The sequence below is a fragment of the Globicephala melas genome, chromosome 5 (genome assembly GCF_963455315.2).
Source record: "Globicephala melas chromosome 5, mGloMel1.2, whole genome shotgun sequence".
Taxonomy (NCBI): domain Eukaryota; kingdom Metazoa; phylum Chordata; class Mammalia; order Artiodactyla; family Delphinidae; genus Globicephala; species Globicephala melas.
The window spans coordinates 9,752,668-9,772,222 of NC_083318.1; positions in this window are offsets into that span (position 1 = coordinate 9,752,668).

The window sequence follows — 19,555 nt, forward strand, 5'->3', positions numbered from 1 at the left end:
CATCCTTAAAGACATCCTTTCTATTTCCCTTTTATTTTTTAATTAATTAATTTATCTATTTATATATTTTTGGCTGTGTTGGATCTTTGTTGCTGCACAGGGCTTTCTCTAGTTGTGGCGAGCGGGGGCTACTCTTTGTTGCGGTGTGCGGGCTTCTCATTGTGGTGGCTTCTCTTGTTGCAGAGCATGGGCTCTAGGTGCACGGGCTTCAGTAGTTGCAGCACACGGGCTCAGTTGTGGTTCGTGGGCTCTAGAGCATAGACTCAGTAGTTGTGGCACACGGGCTTAGTTGTTCCACAGCATGTGGGATCTTCCCAGACCAGGGCTCGAACCTGTGTCCCCTGCATTGGCAGGCAGATTCTTAACCACTGCACCACCAGGGAAGTCCCTCTATTTCCCTTAAATCTCTTAGAAATCTTACCTGATACATCTCTAGAGTGTATATCCATAACGCTCCCACTTACTCATGTTTTTTTTTTTAACGTTACCATCCTAGTTTGAGCCAACATTGTCTCTCACTTAGATTGCTGCAATGTTCTGCCAGTAAGTCTCCCTTTTAAACCCTTTCACCCCCAAAACTATTCTCCCCAAAGCAGCTAGGATGATCCTTTAAAAACTTGAATCAGGACATATTCATTCTCTAAATTATCTAATTTCCCCCACCATATGAAGAGTAAAGCCCAAATCCTGACAGTCCACTAGACCTCCTGTGATCTGGCCCCAACCATGCCTCACTTTCCTTTCTAAAGTCTTCGAAGGCCATCTTTCAATGACAACTTTCCCAGCTACTCTGTTGAATATGCATATTTTGCTTGACATTGCTTTCCTCTTCTTTGCTTTTTCTCTTACCAAGATGCACCTGGCACGCATTATATTTTACTTATTTGATTTTTTATTTCATTACACTATAACTTAAGCTACAGAAGGTAGGGATTTTTTTGTCTGTTTTCATGACTGAATTCCAACATCTAAACAGTGTAGACCATCAATAAATGCTTGATGAATAAATGAATGTTCTAGCTCACCAACATCCCTCTTCACCTTCCCTGCTTCTTTCGTGTCTTCCTTTCATGAATCTATAGAGCATAAAATGGGCAAGAAAATCCTCTAAAAACACAAACCACCTCTGCTTCTCTATTGCTCTTATTTCTACAGAATGTGAGAGAGATCTGGAGGCTAAATTGATCATGATTAATAGTTATTAAGCAATTGTTATGTGGTAGGAATCTGCAAAGGTGCATTCCTTGTATTATCCTCAAATGTCCTCACATAAACCTTATGAGGTAGCTGTTTGAATCATCCCTACTTTAAAAGTGAAGAAACCAAGTCTGAAAATGGTTGCACAAAGTTATATAACCTTGTGTTTCAATCTAAGGAGTCCAACCACACAGCCTATGTTCTTCACTCAGTACTGTAGCACCCCTCTCTCTGCTCCAACCTGCTGTGCTATAGTCATTAGGCGAACACTCTTTTGTTCTGTCTTTACAGCTTTTCTGTTCTCTCTTCTTCTTATGGGTTACTATGGTTTCCTTGGCCTCCTCTTGCTTCCACTGGGTAAAAGCTGAAATTCTATTTGAGCTTAGAGTAGATGTACAGAGAAAAAAAAATCGTTCACTTGATTTGATTCTAAACTCTCTAGTTCTGCCTAATTTAGACAATAGAAGCTTGTATTGTGGCTTACTCAAACCCATGAATTTGACTTCACAGTTTGACATGGGACCCTAGCCAGTGGTAAAATATTCATTAGTTAAGTTAGTGTTTCATGCATACATTTTCTTCCAGAATTTGTGGGCAAGGGTGATTGGGAAGGGGCAGAAGTTTTGTTTTGTTTTATTTTTGAATATTATTTTATTTTATTTTTTAATACAGCAGGTTCTTATTAGTTATCTATTTTATACATATTAGTGTATACATGTCAATCCCAATCTCCTAATTCATCCCACCACCAACACCTCCCTCCCCCCTACTTTCCACCCTTGGTGGTGTACATACGTTTGTTCTCTACATCTGCGTCTCTATTTCTGCCTTGCAAACGAGTTCATCTGTACCATTTTTCTAGATTCCACATATATGTATTAATATATGATATTTGTTTTTCTCTTTATGACTTACTTCACTCTGTATGACAGACTCTAGGTCCATCAACATGTCTACAAATGACCTAACTTCGTTCCTTTTTATGGCTGGGTAATATTCCATTGTTTTTATGTAGCACACCTTCTTTATCCATTCCTCTGTTGATGGACATTTAGGTTGTTTCCATGTCCTGGTTATTGGAAATAGTGCTGCAATGAACACTGGGGTGCATGTGTGTTTTTGAAATATGGTTTTCTCTGGGTATATGCCCAGTAGTGGGATTGCTGTGTCATATGGTAATTCTATTTTTAGTTTTTTAAGGAACTTCCATACTGTTCTCCATAGTGGCTGTATCAATTTACATTCCCACCAACAGTACAAGAGGGTTCCCTTTTCTCCACACCCTCTCCAACATTTGTTCTTTGTAGATTTTCTGATGATGGCCATTCTGACTGGTGTATGGTGATACCTCATTGTAGTTTTGATTTGCATTTCTCTAATAATTAGTGATGCAGAGCATCTTTTCATGTGCCTCTTGGCAATCTGTACGTCTTCTTTGGAGAAATGTCTATTTAGGTCTTTTGCCCTTTTTCTGATTGTGTTGTTTGTTTTTTTTAATACTGAGCTGCATGCGCTGTTTAGATATTTTGGAGATTATTCCTTTGTCCATTGATTCAGTTGCAAAAAGTTTCTCCCATTCTGAGGGTTGTCTTTTCGTCTTGTTTATAGTTTCCTTTGCTGTGAAAAAGATTTTAAGTTTCATTACGTCCCATTTGTTTATTTTTGTTTTTATTTCCATTACTCTAGTAGGTGGGTCAAAAAAGATCTTGCTGTGATTATGTCAAAGAGTGTTCTTCCTGTGTTTTCCTCTAAGAGTTTTATAGTGTCCGGTCTTACATTTAGGTCTTTAATCCATTTTGAGTTTATTTTTTTGTGTTCGTGTTAGGAAGTGTTCTAATTTCATTCTTTTACATGTAGCTGTCCAGTTCTCCCAGCACCACTTATTGAAGAGACTGTCTTTTCTCCATTGTATATCCTTGCCTCCTTTGTCATAGATTAGTTGACAATAGTTGCATGGGTTTATCTCTGGACTTTCTATACTGTTCCATTGGTCTATATTTCTGTTTTTGTGCCAGTATCATATTGCCTTGATTACTGTAGCTTTATATAGTCTGAAGTCAGGGAGTCTGATTCCTCCAGCTCCGTTTTTCCTTCTCAAGATTGCTTTGGCTATTTGGGGTCTTTTGTGTCTCCATACAAATTTTAAGATTTTATGTTCTAGTTCTGTAAAAAATGCCACTGGTAATTTGATAGGGATTACATTGAATCTGTAGATTGCTTTGCATAGTATAGTCATTTTCACAATATTGATCCTCCCTATCCATGAACATGGTATATCTCTCCATCTGTTTGTGTCATCTTTGATTTCTTTCATCAGTGTCTTATAGTTTTCTGCATGCAGGTCTTTTAACTCCGTAGGTAGGTTTATTCCAAGGTATTTTATTCTTTTTGTTGCAATGGTAAATGGGAGTGTTTCCTTAATTTCTCTTTCAGATTTTTCATCATTAGTGTATAGGAATGCAATTAATTTCTGTGCATTAATTTTGTATCCTGCTACTTTACCACATTCATTGATTAGCTCTAGTAGTTTTCTCGTGGCATCTTTATAACTATCTATGTATAGTGTCATGTCATCTGCAAACAATGACAGTTTTACTTCTTCTTTTCCAATTTGTATTCATTTTATTTCTTTTTCTTCTCTGATTGCAGTGGCTAAGATTTCCAAAACTATGCTGAAAAATAGTGGCTAGAGTGTACACCCTTGTCTTCTTCCTGATCTCAGAGGAAATGCTTTCATTTTTTCACCACTGAGAATGATGTTTGCTGAGGATTTGTCATATATGGCCTTTATTATGTGGAGGTAAGTTCCCTCTATGCTCACTTTTGGGAGAGTTTTTTATCATAAATGGGTGTTGAATTTTGTCAAAAGCTTTTTCTGTATCTATTGAAATGCTCATATGGTTTTTATTCTTCAGTTTGTTAATATGGTGTATCAAATTGATTTGTGTATATTGAACAATCCTTGCATCCCTGGGATAAATCCAACTTCATCATGGTGTATGATCCTTTTAATGTGTTGTTGGATTCTGTTTGCTAATTTTTTTTTGAGGACTTTTGCATCTATATTCATCAGTGATATTGGTCTGTAATTTTCTATTTTGTAGTATCTTTGTCTGGTTTTGGTATCAGGGTGATGGTAGCCTCATAGAATGAGTTTGGGAGTGTTCCTTCCTCCACAATTTTTTGGAAGAGTTTGAGAAAGAAGAATGGATGCTACCTCTTCTCTAGATGTTTGATAGAATTAACCTGTGAAGCCCTCTCGTCCTGGATTTTTGTTTGTTGGAAGATTTTTCATCACAGTTTCAATTTCATTACCTGTGATTTGTCTGTTCATATTTTCTATTTCTTCCTGGTTCAGTCTTGGAAGGTTATACCTTTCTAAGAATTTGTCCATTTCTTCCAGGTCATCCATTTTATTGGCATAGAGTTGCTTGTAGTAGTCTCTTATGATGCTTTGTATTTCTGCAGTGTCCATTGTAACTTCTCCTTTTTCATTTCTAATTTTATTGAATTGAGTCCTTTCCCTTTTTTTCCTGATGAGTCTGGCTAGAGGTTTATCAATTTTGTTTATCTTCTCAAAGAACCAGCTTTTAGTTTCATTGATCTTTGCTATTTTCTTTGTTTCTATTTCATTTATTTCTGCTCTGATCTTTATGATTTCTTTCCATCTACTAACTTGGGGTTTTGTTTGTTCTTCTTTCTCTAGTTCCTTTATATGTAAGGTTAGGTTGTTTATTTGAGATTTTTCTTCTTTCTTGAGGTAGGATTGTACTGCTATAAACGTCCCTCTTAGAACTGCTTTTGCTGCATCCCATAGGTTTTGGATCATCGTGTTTTCATTGTCAGTTGTCTCTAGGTATTTTTTAATTTCCTCTTTGATTTTTTCAGTGATCTCTTGGTTATTTAGTAACATATTGTTTACCTCCATGTGTTTGTGTTCTTTATGTTTCTTTCCCTGTAATTTATTTCTAATCTCATAACATTGTGGTTGGAAAAGATGCTTGATATGATTTCAATTTTCTTAAATTTACTGAGGCTGGATTTGTGACCCAAGATGTGATGTATCCTGGAGAATCTTCCGTGTGCACTTGAGAAGAAAGTGTAATCTGCTGTTTTTGGATGGAATATCCTATAAATATCAATTAAATCTATCTGGTCTATTGTGTCATTTAAAGCTTGTGTCTCCTTATTAATTTTCTGTCTGGTTGATCTGTGCTTTGGTGTAAGTGAGGTGTTAATTTCCTCCACTGCTATTGTGTTACTGTTGATTTCATCTTTTATAGCTGTTAGCATTTGCCTTATGTATTGAGGTGTTCCTATGTTGGGTGCATAAATATTTACAATTGTTATATCTTCTTCTTGGATTGATCCCCTGATCATTATGTAGTGTCCTTCTTTGTCTCTTGTAATAGTCTTTATTTTAAAGTCTATTTTGTCTGATATGAGAATTGCTACTCCAGCTTTATTTTGATTTCCATTTGCATGGAATATCATTTTCCATCCCCTCACTTTCAGTCTGTATGTGTACCTAGGTCTGAAGTTGGTCCCTTGTAGACAGCATATATATGGGTCTTGTTTTTGTATCTATTCAGCCAGTATATGTCTTTTGGTTGGAACATGTAATCCATTTACATTTAAGGTAGTTATCAATATGTATGTTCCTATTACCATTTTCTTAATTGTTTTGGGTTTGTTATTGTAGGTCTTTTCCTTCTCTTGTGTTTCCTGCTTAGAGAATTTCCTTTAGCTTTTGTAGTAAAGCTGGTTTTGTGTTGCTGAATTCTCTTAGCTTTTGCTTGTTTGTAAAGCTTTTGATTTCTCCATTAAATCTGAATGAGATCCTTGCTGGGTAGAGTAATCTTTGTTGTAGGTTCTTCCCTTTCATCACTTTAAGTATATCATGCCACTCCCTTCTGGCTTGTGGAGTTTCTGCAGAGAATTCAGCTATTAACCTTATGGGAGTTCCCTTGTATGTTATTTGTTGTTTTCCCTTGTTGCTTTTAATAATTTTTCTTTGTCTTTATTTCCTGTCAGTTTGATTACTATGTGGCTTGGCATGTTTCTCCTTGGGTTTGTCCTGCCTGGGACTCTGCACTTCCTGGTCTTGGGTGGCTGTTTCCTTTCCCATGTTAGGGAAGTTTCTGACTAATATCTCTTCAAATATTTTCTCAGGTCCTTTCTCTCTCTCTTCACCTTCTGGGAGCCCTATAATGAGAAAGTTAGTGCACTTAATGTTGTCCCCAAGGTCTCCTATGCTGTCTTTATTTTTTTCATTCTTTTTTCTTTATTCTGTTCCACAGCAGTGAATTCCACCATTCTGTCTTCCAGATCACTTATCAGTTCTTCTGCCTCAGTTATTCTTCTGCTATTGATTCCTTCTAGTGTATTTTTCATTTCAGTTATTGTATTGTTCATCTCTGTTTGTTTGTTCTTTAATTCTTCTAGGTGTATGTTCTTTAATTCTTCTAGGTCTGTGTTAAACATTTCTTACATCTTCTCGATCTTTGCCTCCATTCTTTTTCCAAGGTCCTGGATCATCTTCACTATCATTATTCTGAATTCTTTTTTGCTGGAAGGTTGCCTATCTCCACTTTATTTAGTTGTTTTTCAGGGGTTTTATCTTGTTCCTTCACCTCGTACATAGTCCTCTGCGTTTTTACTTTGTCTGTCTTTCTGTGAATGTGGTTTTGTTCCATAGGCTTCAGGATTGTAGTTCTTCTTGCTTCTGCTGTCTGCTCTCTGGTGGATGAGGCTATCTAAGAGGCTTGTCAGGGCAGAAGTTTTAAGATATCAATATTTTGGATTCCATGTACTTATTTGATTTGTTCTCCTTTTTGTGAGATCTGTCCAAAAGCTCACAAAAATTAATTATCCTATAAAAAGCTAAAGCAAACAGAAAAACTACCATTTTAATAGTTATAAATTCAATCTAGAATCTACATAAGAATCATAGCATTTTTCACCTGATGAAACAGTACAGGGATATTACAGTAGAGATGCCTTCTATTCAGAGCTGGATAATTTGTAATCTATAACCATGCAACCAGAAATTTAGAATTGACTATGTATCCCTACCATCACTTTCTATTAATTCAGGAAATGACATGTAAGACAGATCATTAAGTAGCACAAGAAAAGATATTTTAAAGGATATTACTCAGCTGATGTTTTGCAGAATATATTTGAAAGAACAAGATTTATACTGATATGTATGGTAGTAATAGTAATGTCAGTCCTAGTGGTTGGAATAATAAAAGTAGATAGGACTTACTTACATAGAATTTAATATATGCCAGGTACTCTTGTGTTTCACAGTGAATAATCCATTTTACCCTCTAATCAACTTGTGAGATAGGTTCTATTACTATCTCCATTAACCAGATAAATCAAGATATACAGAACTTAAACCTCTCAAAGTCACATAGCTAGTAAAAGGGAAAGTCCAGTTTTAAAATGAGGTATCTAGCTCCAGAGCCTGTGGTCTTTACTGTTATACAATACTACTTTTGCAGAAAAAAAAAAAAAAAAGACTCATCTAGAACTAAGGAAATAGGCTTGGTGAAAATTTAGAAATTATATTAGAGACCTAAGTACAATTGTAGGTAAAGATACTGTGAATTCTCTAAAAGTTATTTTAAAAAGATGCCATACAAGAAACTAACCCTTCTAATCTAGCTTGTGTGGTTCACATAAGAGCAGAACAATCAAGTTCATCTGAATAAATGTGATTTAAGAATACACAGCTGAGAAAATCCACCTCTTCTAGCTACATACAGAAAGCATATCCTTTATTTCTTTGTAAAAAATAATTAAAATATCAGAAATTTGCAGTACTTTATTATAGTCATAAGCAATATATATATTTTTGTTGTCTTTCAAGAAATTGTAAGTACATCTCTCTAGAGTAGATTTAATCATTATTAACCTTCTATTAAATCCAATATGAATGTATATCATACACCAAATGTCAGTGAATAAATGCATAAAAGAGTGCTTAAAAGGGATTTTTTTTGTAAAAAATATGTTGCAAGAAAGCCAACCAAAATAAACAGTGATTTTTGTACTATTTACTAGAGATAAAATGATCAACAATAAAATCTATTTGCATAAGGGAAATATATTTAATAGTAGTTATCCAATTTGTATCACACCAACTAGGTAAGCCAGATCAATAGCATCCCTTATACCTAAACAGATAATCTATTCAAATACATGGCATAATATATGGACATGGCAGCCAGCATTCTGCTACACCTTCACTCCAGAATGTTTGCTTCTCATTTTTGAGGTGATATTCACACAATCATATCACTCTCATGGGACACTGCTTTCTGGTTTTAAGACATTATCTATCTACCTATTGATCTACCAAACTATCATTATTTTTTAGCCTTTGTTCTTTAGTTTGAGTGGTAAGTTCCTAACTTTTCAGCCTTTTTAACTTTTCATTCTCCACTGCTTCTTGTCATATGCGATTCAAGGATGCTTCATCTTCTCAGGATGCTACATCTTCTTCTCTGTAGAAGAAGAGAAAATCACGGGTCCCATGTAACTTCTCACTGCCAAATCTGTCCTCCTCCTTTTCTCAGTTTTATGTTTCATGATTTTCTGTCATGTCAACTCAGCTTTATACTCTCTAATAGCTTATTAAAATCATTTCCTCTTTCATATTTCTCCCAATCTACCTAGTAAGTCTTTAACTATTCTGATATTTTAGAATGTTGAGAACTTTTTCACTAGGATGTTCATGTTCTTATTAAACATAGCAAAATATCTTGCATCTAGTATGTACACAACTTCCTTATGTCAGGATGGTCAAAATAGCTCACTACTATCAGGTCATAGAAGCAGATCCATAAGCACAGGTATATTTTGACTAGGGTTCAGATACTAAATGGACAAACTATTCTCTGGACTCCGCTCAGTAACTACCTAAGTTAATGAAATCAAACATCTCCAGGTGTGGCTTTCCTCATTCATGGAAGGTTAAATAATCAATCTCTTTTATAGTACATAAGGACTTTCTTTCTATTTCCCAGAACTTCATATTCTATTGGTTTTTAACAAGCAAAAAAAAAAAAAAAAAACCCACAGAGCTAGATAGAGAGCATATATTTCAGACAGGCTATCCATATGTAAATAGTTACAACAAATCATTAAGAAAAAAAGGTGGGCATACCCAATTTTAAATTGGATAATAAATAGTTTAAATAAGTAAATAAAATAAGAAATCTAACTCACTAAGAAACATTTGAAAAAATGTTTAATATCTTGTGTAGTCATTATCATGTAAAATGAAACAAATGTGATACCATTTTCACCTACAAAATTGGTAAAATTAATAGATAACACACAGAGATACAGAGCATATGGTGAAATGAATGTTTTCAAACATTACTGTGTTATAATCTTTTTGGAGGCAAATTGTAACTAATTATCAAAACATTTTAAATTCTCATATGTCAACCTGGTAAACAAATCTTGAGAAATTTATCCCTAGGAAATCATCACAGATTCATGGGTAAAGATTTATTTATTTTTAATCAAACTATTTATATTTGTATGTTCGTGGTAGTAACCTACTGGAGAACACTGAATAAATAAATGTTGATACATCTGCTTTTTAAAAAAAATTGTGTTGCAGAAAATATTTAATGATATGGCAAAAAAATCAATTTAATTGAATAAAACTGTTTATAAAACTTTTTCCAAATACAAAAAAATCAAGAAAGATTTACACTGGGATATGAAAAGTGTTTATTTCTGAGTTATATTATTATTGGAAGTTTTAATTTAATTTTTCAAGATGACAGCAATTTACATATTAAACATGTATCAATTTCATAAGAAAAAGTTTCAATGTGTAAATAATACAACCAGTTATCAGAAATAAAAATTAAATTTTAAATAGCTTTATAATGGTAGTGAAAAAAATCTCTAGGCTTGAATAAAGAATGATCTAAATAAGAAAGAGGAATTTTTTTCAATACCCATTATCTTTTTTCCTAATATTTAACTATTTTCACTGGTATTATTATATCTGATCACAACACATATAAACTTGCTCACTCACAATATACAAGCTACCTATTGGAATACTTTACATGTAGAATTATAAAATACCATTATTTAAATATTTCATGATATTCAAAGTCCTGAAACACCTGCAATTTTTATATCCTATTAATAAACTTATTACCCTACACAAACACTGTTAAATCTTGGAGGAAAAAAAATTACCATATGGCCTAGGACATTTTTATAGTCAATATAATTAAATTTGTAAAGTCTAAATTGTGCTTGATTTTATATTTATTTGTTCATATTTTCAGGCTAAAAAACAAACAAGTCATTGCTATCATTAAGCAAATAACAATATTTCTAAAATTTAGTACATTTTAATAAAAACCAATAATCTAAATGTCATATTATTGTATCTGTACATCAATCTAGAGTACAACAGAAGTAGGAAGGAATATTTGAAATATAGTTTTATTTTAAATATTTATACATTGCTATATAAATAAAATGAAGGCATCTATTTGCAAAACTTTTCCATTTATACTTATAAAATTTTTATAACATTGTTAAAGTTCATATTAAAAATGAAAAGTTCATATAAAAATGACTTCAGAAATCAATTAGTAGAATTCAATAATTAGAAACTACATATAATTCATTATTATATATTATTATAAACACATTATTGCATATTTTTACAAATATATTTATTTATTTTTATCAGATAAATGTCCATTAAGTGGAATGTCAAATTTCTGGGTTGTTTGGTAAATAAATTTTTATGAAAGAAATAAGAACCGAAACACTAATTTCCAAAGCATGTGTACCATTTTGTATGACTAACAGCAATGTATGAAATTTCACGTTGCTTCATATTCTCATTTGCAATCATTAGTTTTTAATTTTAGCCATTGTAACAAGTGTGTAGTGGTATCTTATTGTGGTTCTGTTCTAATTTGCATTTCCTTAATAACTAATGATTTTTGAGAGTCTTTTTAAGTAGTTATTTGTCATTAAGGTATCTTTCGGTGAATAATCTATTCTAAAATTTTACTTATTTTTAAAACTGGATATTTTATAAATTAAGATTTTTAAAAATTTATTTTGCATACAAGTCTTTTATGAGATTTATATTTCACCAATACTTTTTCACAGTTGGTGTCTTGCCTTTTTATTTTCTTAAGAGTATATTTTGAAGGGCAAATGTTTTAATTTTTCCTTTTTTCACCCTCCCTTTCCCCAATTTAAACTAGATTATAGACATGTATTGTTCAAGAAAGAGGTGTTAAAGAAGAAAAGCAGAGGGTTTTAAGACCCAAAAGGCATAAACAAGGGATTTGGAGACTTTTTTCCCCTCTTTCAGAATTTCTAAATTTTCTACTAGGTGAGAGAGCAGAGTAGATCTTTCTCCCCTCCAAAACACATTAACTCCAGAGCTCAGGTCACAGGTCACAGGTCAGAGAGTATTCTTTTTTGCCCCCAGTTCCTCCAGCCTTCCAAGTTCAAGGCATGCCCTTCTGTTAAAAACTTTATAGTTCTTTGCTCCCTCCTCCACTTTTTTAAAGAAAATTATTCATTTTTAATGTTGAATTTATTATTATTATTCTTTGATGAATATGTCTCTTCCCCTACTAAGGTGCAATTTTCATAAAGGCAGGAATAATACTGATTTTTATTCAGTTCATCATCAGTGACTAGAACAGTACAAGGCATGTTGTTTCTAATTAAAATACCTGTTTGCCAAATGTGTGTCATTAGATCTGCCTCAAAGCTGTGGAATCTTGTGTTAACAAATACATATGCAGAACAATAAAAATTAGATGTGCACTAGAAATTACATGTGCAATAAATCTGAGTTCCTTGTTGTCTGTCCGATCTTTTCTTGTTCTTGGGCCCCCTGGTCTGCTTACTATCGTTAAGCCCGAGTTTTAAAGATGACTTGATATTTCTGACTTAAAGAGTCTCAGCAAATGTTGAGTCAATTCAAAGTTCTGACTCCCTCTCCTGGCTGCTCCTGCCATCTCAAGATTTCCCCTCGTTTTCCACCTTCCCAGGTTTATTTAGTACAAAGGGAATTTCAACCATCTTGGCATCTAGAGGATGGGCCTTTCAACTACATGCTGTATTCTGGGTACTTGCCAGCTGTCACTGAATGTCTGTCAGTCACCAAGTCCGGGTTCATTCTGTGTTCACAGTTGTGGCTGGTAATACTTTTTCTTTTGGGGAGGAAGGTCCTGCTCTATTACACTAAAAATATTGTATGTCCAATTATCTGCTAGTTACTGTGTGTATTATAAAAAAACTCAAATTATTGTTTCAGTTTAATATTGAAGAGGGATTTTTAAGCATACTGTAAAAACTAAAAGTTGTAGAATATATATAATGAAGATAAACTACTTGATTGAAAAAACTGTTCTGATAAAAAATTTTATGAAATTGTAGATGAGCAGATATTTTATATAAATGTAGGATCACAAAGGCAATACAAGTAAAATTTATCTTTTTGCTTTAGAATATTCTAGGACTTGTAAAATATAGATTTAGATTTAAATTTAAATATAAATCCAGATATAGATTTGTTTTTTAATGAATTATTTTGGGTAACAATCATGACGGTACTGTATATTTCATATTGTCTTTTTAATATGTTAATGAGAAAAATAAAATTGTTACACTATTAGTTCATATTTAGGAATTATGATAAAAATAAATAACGTTTAGAAAAATTATATTTTTTGTACAATTTCAGTGAGCATCATCTTCGTTGCATTCTCTATGAATGCTTTCCCAGAGCATAGTTCCAGAACACAATGTGAATTGTGCCCTTAGAAGTAGTACAACTCAGCAGCCCTGGAGGAAATAAGCTGGTGTACATCTGTCTTGATACACCAGTGAGGCTAATTCTTGAGAGTTGTTTCCCAGATATCCCATCTCATCTGGGTGGCATCCTTTAAAAATCAAGGAGAGAACTGATATGGTCTGAGATTATACAGAATGGTAATAGCAAGGAAATGAAAAGTATAAAGTTTTACAAAAGGCCTTAAGATTACTGCCTGGAAAATGGCTTCCTAAACTTAAATAAATAAATAAATAAAAGGTATATAAGGCTATAAATTTATAAAGATGTACAAATGAATGGCTAATAAATTTTAGAACATAACCATTTACCATCATGAGAAGGCAAGCTAAGAAAAAATTCATTCAAATATTTGGAAAAATTCTGTTAAAAGACCTTCCCTCTTTCAAAATTCCTGGTAGATGTGTTTGTCCTTTTATCAGAAAGAGCAATATTAAAACAGGTATAATTATGAAGACTAAAATTTAATCTCTATAGTTGATTAGCTATACATATTCAATTACATTATACAGTAGTAATCAAGAACAATGTGTATTTCATTTAACAGAAATAAAAATAATCACCCCGATTCTATAAAGTCAGTCAGTCTTTATTCCACAGTCAGTCTTTAATAAAAACATTCATCTTCTTTTTTATTTTTTGTTAAGTCTAAAAAATACTTTTTTTAGATTAAGCCAGTTTCTTGCTGAGTTATATGTTTTCCTTCTTTATTTTTATTTTTTACAATATTCTAAGTATTCTAAGTGAACCCAGGCTAAGTCTAAATTACATCAGAAAAACATGTGATTGTCTTCAATAAGAATTAAGTACAATGACAGTCAAATAATTCAGATATCATTTGAAGAAGACAACGGTTTAATTTTCAGAATATTTAACTCTAATTGTTGGAAGATGACCAAGCACCTTTATAATTAGTATCAGAATCTAAAATCACTCTTTATAATGAATTGTATCATAATTAGTAATGATGGACAGCTCCAGTGTTTCATGCTACTGTTTAGGCAATTGTTAATTTCTGTTGCTGATAATTAAATGGAGATGATGATGCTAATAAATAGCTTTCACATAGGCCTGCTTCACTCTGAGTGGATAAATGCAGAATACCACACTGATGAGATCCCCCTCGTGCTCCAAGGTTTTTGTAAGCAATTCCACAAATTAAAGGGGTTGGTTTAGATAATCTTCCATCTTCACACTGCTCTGTTTTCATTAAATTATTTTTCTTTAAATATGATCATCATAATAGCATTCATTGGGAATCTTTATATGATAAATAGCTAATAATTACTGAGTACTCCTGTGTGCTAGGCTCTACTGAAGCACTTAGGAATTATCAACTTCTTTAAACTTCACAAGAGCCCAAGAGAGAAATTACTATTGTTATTACATTATACAAATGAAGAAACAGACAAAGAAAAGTGAAATAACTTACTCTTAACTCCTAAGCTATACTGCCTTTTAAACTGGAAAAACATCTTCAATGTTATAAGTTAATTACAATTAGAAATGACTAGTAATTTTACACATTAATTGGGGAAAGTGTAAATGATGGTGGTTTTCCTTTCTGTTCCTCTAGTCTAATCCTCCTACTGTCCAGGCACAACATCTAAACAGCTGAAACATAAGATCTCAGCACAAAGAATAATACTGAAATCATGAGGAAATGATAAGAAAGCAAAAGATATCATACTTTAAATTCTGAACAAATGTAGCATTGTTTAATCATAACATTAGGGACAAGGGTTTAAAATGTGGTGCTGGAAATATTCCAACCAAGTTATTTTGCAATTAGCCAATTCTATCCCCTTATTCTTGTAGATAAATATTAATTACAATTAAACCAAGTGGAGGGGCCAGTACTTCACAGATGTGCCATGTTAATATTGCCATAACCATTTTCAAACTCTACATCAGAGATTCTCCAATATTTTATGTTACAAAATCCTTTTAGAATATAATTATATTTCTAGAAAAAAATATATGCATATTTAGAAGCACACATTTATATAATTTCCAGAGATCACACGTATTTGAAGGCCATCCATGTCTCCTTGAACCAGAAAACAAGAGCTCCTGCCCTAAATTTTGAACATTATATCTTATCTTCCTGTATTTATCTCATTAACTGATGATGGCATTTATTTATGTCTTACTGTTATTCTCTTCATTTCAACATATTGAGAAAATACAATATATTTGGCACTGTTCATTATGGCATAATACTTAAAATGAGAAGACCAAGACTAACAATGAGTTGACTAAAGACTTGTGGGAGGAATAGGCGAAAAGTTCCCAAAGCAGACTGTCATGCCTAGTCCAGCAACCATAGGGTTCTCTTTATCAGTTAAGTGAGCTATTAATAGCTAATACCGTCTTTGAAGACTTGCTCTTGGGTAAGTCAAGCCGCCTGCAATGAGTTGCCTGTAAATTTTATCCTGCCAGGATGGGGGTTAGCTAATAGCTGACAGGTTTAGCCATCAAAAACTCAGCTTCCGGGCTTCCCTGGTGGCGCAGTGGTTTAGAGTCCGCCTGATGATGCAGGGGACACGCGTTCGTGCCCCGGTTCGGGAGGATCCCACATGCCGCGCAGCGGCTGGGCCCGTGAGCCATGGCCGCTGAGCCTGCGCGTCCGGAGCCTGTGCTCCGCAACGGGAGAAGCCACAGCAGTGAGAGGCCCGCGTACCGCAAAAACAAAACAAAAAAAAGACTCAGCTTCCCTGGGGAAAAATAAAATCAGGCTAAACTCCACAGTTCAATCTATGTTCCAGAGTTTTCAAGGGATGAGGCTGAGCCTAAAACTTACCTGAAGCCACAGTCTTGCTTAACTTTAACCCTCATATAGGCTTCTCACCTGAACAAATCTATTTAATAAATAACTTGCACATGATTCAGGAAACCTAACAAAATAAATTTAACGCTGTTAAACAAATACTATTACTACTTCTAATAGATACATAAATTAAATTGGCTACTTACTATCTGTCAGAAATTCTTCTAAGCATTTTAGATAATTTAAGTTTTCTAAGTTTGAAATATTTATTCCGATAATAAAAATAAAACAATTGAAAAAATGATCACTTATTAAGGTCCTACAGTGTGATTAGTTGTTAGTCTGCATTTCAGCTGAATTTGAGGGTTATTATTTTCCCCACTTCATAGATTAAGAATTTAAAGCATAGTGAGTTTAAGTAACTGTGCAAGGCTATACACTGATATTTGATAGTGTTCAATAAATTAATGAATCAACCATGTCTGCTTTGGAAGTTATTGGGAAAAATCAAAGGCAAAGTAAAAAGTCATGCAGTTCTTTCTATGGCCCTTTTCTATCAGCAATTTAGAAAATAAAAGAATATAGTAAAGGGACATTTTGGAAACCCAACTATGGAGTTAGATTAAATACAATGGAATTGTCTTACAAGTTATTTCATATTTAAACTTATTTTTTAAAGGTGGGTTTCTATTAATATTATCATAAAAAACAAGAATAATTAGATCTCATTTAATAACATGCAGTTTTTTAAACAAATAAAGTGTTTAAGGGAAAAGTTTATCCCCTAAAAATTATTAAACAAATGTAAGTATATCAGAGCATTCAGCCTATTGACTAGCAAGAAGCAGGTGCTGTATAAACATCCATGAAGCAAATCTGACTTTTGGGCAGAGCTTAGAAAGAAAAAAATCAACCTTGGTGAAGGTCTCCTGTAAAGAATTGTGTTATTAGAAGAAATAGTTTATAGGTTTTAGAATTTGGCTTGAATATATATAAATATAGTGGGAGAATTCATAAAAAGAAGAATGAGAAAAATAATATAAAATAGTAAATTAATTGAAGTTCTCTTATTTACAAACCAAAGAAAAATAGATATCTCATACAAAAATTCAAGAAAAAGTGATAACATAGAATCAATTGGAAACTATACTGAAATTATTTTATCAAAATTGGTAAAATTTCTGCTTAATATATAAATATTAAAAAGCATGTCTATGTTATACATATAGTTTTGTTATGTACTTTAAAATTATCTCATACCCATTTATGTATAGATTAAATGCATAAATCTCTACTTAGATATATTCCATCAAGTAAAAATTTAGGTGCATGTAGATTTTTAAATGGTGGTGATTGGTTAGTTTTACTCTAGTGGTATGGTGACAATTCAACATGGTGTTATTCTCAATATCCTATACAATAATTACATGATTATATGTTTGCATTTGTCCTCCTAAAATTTAAGAAATGGGAGAAAATGAACTGAGGAGGAAAAAAAAAAAGAAGTGAAAGTAGTATAAAAGTATAGAAGAAATTTTAATTTTTCCCCTACAGAAAAAGAAGCAGAATAAGAGAATATTATAATATTTACTAAAATTTTATAACTGTCAATATCTTTAAACTAAAATCATCATCACTGCTTTTGTAAATGTGACAGAGACAATCAACTTCTTCAGTACAATGAAAAGACCAATTTTTACCATCAGATAATAAGGGCTCTGCAGAGAATATACAAAGTGCTCACCTTACAACACTTTTCAATCATAAAGGAAGCTGAAGAAAAGAAAAAAAAAATGTAAGAAACCTATCACAAGTACACCTAAAAGCGTCAAGAAATAAGGGAGGCAGGAGTTCCTAAAGGATAGTAAGAGTCTTGTATTTAAAATGATAGTACAGTCTTTTCACTCTTTTTTTATGGTAGACGAAGGAATTCTAAGATGAAAGGGGAGACTCAGCTCTGTAGGGGACAAAAGGACCTGTCTTCAGAGCATTGACTTGACATTCTCTGGAAAGGTGCAGGGCAGTGAAAATAAGTCAGGAGAGGAAATAAAATAGGTACTGACAGAATATTATTGAAATAAAAATAACAAATGAATTTAAGATGTACATTCAGCTAATTCAAATAAAAGAGAAAAAGTTAAAGGATGAAATATTTATATATTAATATTAAGCCAAATGCTGAGAAAGGTAACATATGAAGCAAGTAGTTTTTAACATTCTTAAAACCATATGTTACAAGTAGATAAAAAATGAAGCACATTATTCTGCTTGAAATTACCTCAACCATTTGATTTCCATCATTCTATGTGTTTTTTCAACGCTCAAGTTCTGAAATTGCATGCTCATGACTCAGCATTTTATACTGATTTGGTGTCATTTGAAGGTATATATAGTCTATCAAACAGACTTTTCCAAATTATAGCGAAGTATCTATGTTCAGAAACTAAATGCTGCTCATATTTTCTTTTTCTTCAATAAATAATTGATACTTAAATTAATTTTTCATATTGTTTAATTCTGTAAACTGCTTAATATAGTATATACCACTTTCTATCAAAAAGGAAATTCTATATTTTCTCACTATAATCAAGAAAACAGCAGTACTCCATGTCTATAATGCTGCATTATGATATATTTTTATTTTAAATAACGTGTACTTTAAGGTTGGTAGTGTTTTTCACAAAGACAATTGGGAGAAGTGCATAGATTTTCATAAATATTTGGAATGTGTAATATAGAAATTTAAAAAATCACAAATGGTCTAGCTAGTAGACATATCCTTATAAAATTTAATAAGGGAACAATGATCTATTTTGACACATTTTGTATTAAATTTCTGGTAGCAGTTAAAAATTTCAAATATGATGTCAGTTATATTTCAATAAAAAAGTTTCAATTATAAAGTATGCTGCATTGAGACTAATGTGCCACTTTTTGTCTAAGTGGTCAATAAGAGGCTTTATTACACACTCTTTGATTAATTTGTTAATATGTATTTTTTAATATTTTATAAATATGAGGGTCATTTCAGAACGTTCTGTTAAGAAACAATTAGTGTGAGAATTGTTTTTCCGTTCTTTTTTGAATGTGGCAAATAGTATTATCTTTTTCATAGCCCATATATTTATTTTATTGTGATAGACATAATACTATTAGAACTATTGTTTTAATCCTGGACTATATCTCTTTGGACTAATTTTTACATTGGAAAAACTATTCTTTATATGCTTAATCAACTACATTTGAAATTTGGTCTTATACACAACTCCATTAACTAGTAACTAATACAGATCTTGTGGAATAAAATCTTGAATTATTTGAAAATATAAAGTTATAAAAATACCACCAATATATTTTTTGCTTTTAATTTTTTACCACTTTTTTAGTATACATTCTTAATTTTAGTGAGATAATTTTTTCATATCACACGCTAAACAAAATAACAAACCTACTATACTGATAAAACAGAGTTTTTCAACTTCCTGTCCTCAATGAAATGTCCCTCACTTAATATACCACTCTGTTTTTCATTTAGGACTTAGCATTTTACTATTTGAATAATTTTCTGAGAAAGTAGATACACGACATAGTCTTATGTAGTTATTTTAATCATATTATGTTAAGAAGTAAATTTTATTTCATCTTATTATGTTGAATTATATTCCATTTTGTTTGTTTAGGGTCATGTATTATTAGAGGTTGAGAAAATT